The sequence below is a fragment of the Poecilia formosa genome, unplaced genomic scaffold, assembly GCF_000485575.1.
Source record: "Poecilia formosa unplaced genomic scaffold, Poecilia_formosa-5.1.2 Scaffold559, whole genome shotgun sequence".
Taxonomy (NCBI): domain Eukaryota; kingdom Metazoa; phylum Chordata; class Actinopteri; order Cyprinodontiformes; family Poeciliidae; genus Poecilia; species Poecilia formosa.
This window is the reverse complement of record NW_006800498.1, coordinates 283060-285815: the sequence shown is the minus strand read 5'-3', so window position 1 is coordinate 285815 and position 2756 is coordinate 283060. Positions and strand designations below refer to the sequence as shown.

Here is a 2756-nt window from a genome sequence, read left to right as displayed (position 1 = left end):
CTCTAATTTGACAGGATGCAGAAAACCTCAATCTCCTGATGAATTACCTGGGACCTCTTCTGGTATGACTTATTTCAATTAACCTTTCACTGGATATTTAGTAACTGATTTGAAATTTTGTATTTTTTATTTTGTTGGCCTGGAGTATTACTAATGTATTGTAGGAAAGGGAACGGAGATTATTGCACCACCAACTGTAAAACCCTCAGAACCCCAAGATGGTATGACTGTCTTCCTATTCATGGTGGTTCTTTACTTAGTGGTTCAGTTTAGAGATACTCTTTTAAGGCTAATCATAACATATTACAAGAGTTGAGTATTATCCTGAGCTTTAAAAAGCCCAGTAAGAAACATACAGAGAAGTGGTTGGGTCTGTACATTTTTAAAAAAAAATAAGGCTGAAACAATCTTACAAAGTTAGTTGCTGATTATGAACAAGTAATACACTGCTTAAACACAGAATCGACAGGACAGAATATGAATCATGATAAGCATGACCTTGTTCTGTAACAGGCAATAAAGCTTGCAGTGTAGTATAAAATGAAGCTTTGAAGGATAGTTTATATTTGACATGCCAGGGTTGTAGCTTCATGATTTCTAAGTGTAATAAATGCAGAGTATCACAACTTGGTAATCAATTTAATAATTAAAAAAAATTGGATAAAAATAATTTTAGTGGATACATATTTGATTCATGTGGTGACTAAATGCACATTGAGAAATCAAATCGTCAAAGGGTTGTCTTCAATGAACACAATAAACAGAACTGGAATGTAAAACATTTATTACAAGCATACTTTTATAGCAAACTCCTACATATGATTTATATTTTAAAAAGTAAAATTGTCTCTCTTGTTTTAGATTATCCTGAAAAAGACCATCCTCGGAGAAATCAAAAACGGCCCTGGTCTCCAACAGAAATTGCAGCGGTGTTGAAACATTTTCAGAAACACATTGACACTGGGAAGCTGGCAAGTTTTGTTGAAATTCAACAATGTCAACAGGCAGAACATCCTGCATTAATAAATCGCTCACTTCAGAACATAAGAGACTTTGTTAGAAATCGTGGCGTGACTAAAAAGAAAAAAAAAAAAGCTAAAAATGTCAGATAAATTTTGAGCCAAGATGCTCTAAACAAAACCTTAAGAACTTTCAAGCATTCTTTTGTTTAAAAAATTAAAAACCCCGAAGTTCACCTCTTAGGTAGTATAAACGGGTCATTGTATTAGAGATCATGTGCTGTTAAAAGTAACATTTACAGGAAAAGATGTTTTGTTTTTAAGCTTCACCTTTTTTGGTTTTGTTTGCTTGCTTATTTTTGGAGTAGTTTTCTATAATGTGCTCTGATTTCTAAGTTGGTCCAAGATTGATGTGTGAGTAGACTCAACAAAACTTGAACTCTTAATCATTTTCAAAGTAATTCAGAAGATTTGATTTTCAGTTTGTTGACAAGGCAAAAATGTTCTAGTAATATGTTTGCTTAAAGGTATCACAATTTGTTTGTCTTTTTATTTCTTTTTTTTTTTAAGTTGAGCTTCACCTTTAGTTGAAATTAGGCACAATGCTTTTGTAGAGCTCTTTGGTGATCACTTAATTTGAAAAGACTTCAGGCTTAAAATTTGAGTAGAATAGTGTTCTTAAGACCTGCTTCAAAGAAAGATCTGTTTGCTTTTGAATATCTTTAAGTAGGATGTTTTGTTTTGTTGAGTCATGTGTATTATGTGTTATCTAGAAGAACTAAGGTTTTAGTCAAACTGTTTTGAAAAACTAAGCTTGATAAGAGCCTGTGTTTTGGTTTGCTCCAAAAAATAAAAATTGCAAAAGACAATGTCGTTTGTTTATTTGTTCTATAGACCTATACAAATTAAAATAGACCTATACAAATTAATTTGTATAGGTAAACATTACCACATTGGTAATGAACAAGCACTATATTGCTGACCATATTTCTATTTGATTATTATTTTTTTCATATTTGGACAGATTTAGTCTGTGCCTGTGCTCATGACAAATGAACACTACCATAATTGCAGGGTGTGAATTAATCCATTTGATGTTCATTTGGGTACTTTAATATATTTTAGGGACATTCTATGAAGTCTTATTTTAAATGTCCTTGCAATTCTCATTGGTGCTTATAATGTACTGTTATGTCAGGGGCGTGGCTTATCTATCTAATTATCAATGTCCTGTTAATGTTGCATAAAGTCAGGTCATTATATCTAGAGTTCTGTAGTGTGTATACACAATTTTAACTGAGATCTTAGTTGAGTGGCTCATAAAAGATTTTTTGACACATTCAGCCGGTCTGTAGAACAAGTGGAAAGGGGTGCTCCCATAATTCACCACTGTGACTGGTACAGAAAAATTGTCCTTACAGTTCACCTGCACCAGTGTGTGTGTGTGTGTGTGTGCGCGCGTTTGTTTGTAATACTTTTGGGGACAATTTTCCTGACATATACTACGTTGTGGGGACCAAACGCTCCTCGTGGGGACCGGAGCCTGGTCCCCACAAGGGGAAACCCTGTTTTTGGGTCAGGGGTCAGAGTTAGGACTAAGGTATGAATAGAGTTTTGGATAGGGTTAGGGTTAGGTATGTGATGGTTAGGGTTAGGAAAAGGGTAAAGGTCAGGTTTAGGCTGTAGAAATGAATGGGAGTCAATGGAAAGTCCCCACAAGATAGCAAAACAAACGTGTGTGTGTGTGTGTGCGTGTGTGTGTGTGTGTGTGTGTGTGCCAAACTCTGGCAATAGGAG

The 2756-nt window shown here is 34.7% G+C and overlaps 1 long non-coding RNA gene across 1 annotated transcript; it reads left to right on the top strand.

The window, feature by feature from the left end:
* Nucleotides 1-1828, top strand: LOC107834240 (uncharacterized). The gene is made up of 3 exons (XR_001660027.1): nt 1-62; nt 165-221; nt 862-1828. It is a non-coding gene; the product is annotated as an uncharacterized LOC107834240 (long non-coding RNA).
* The last annotated feature ends 928 nt before the right edge of the window (nt 1829-2756 follow it).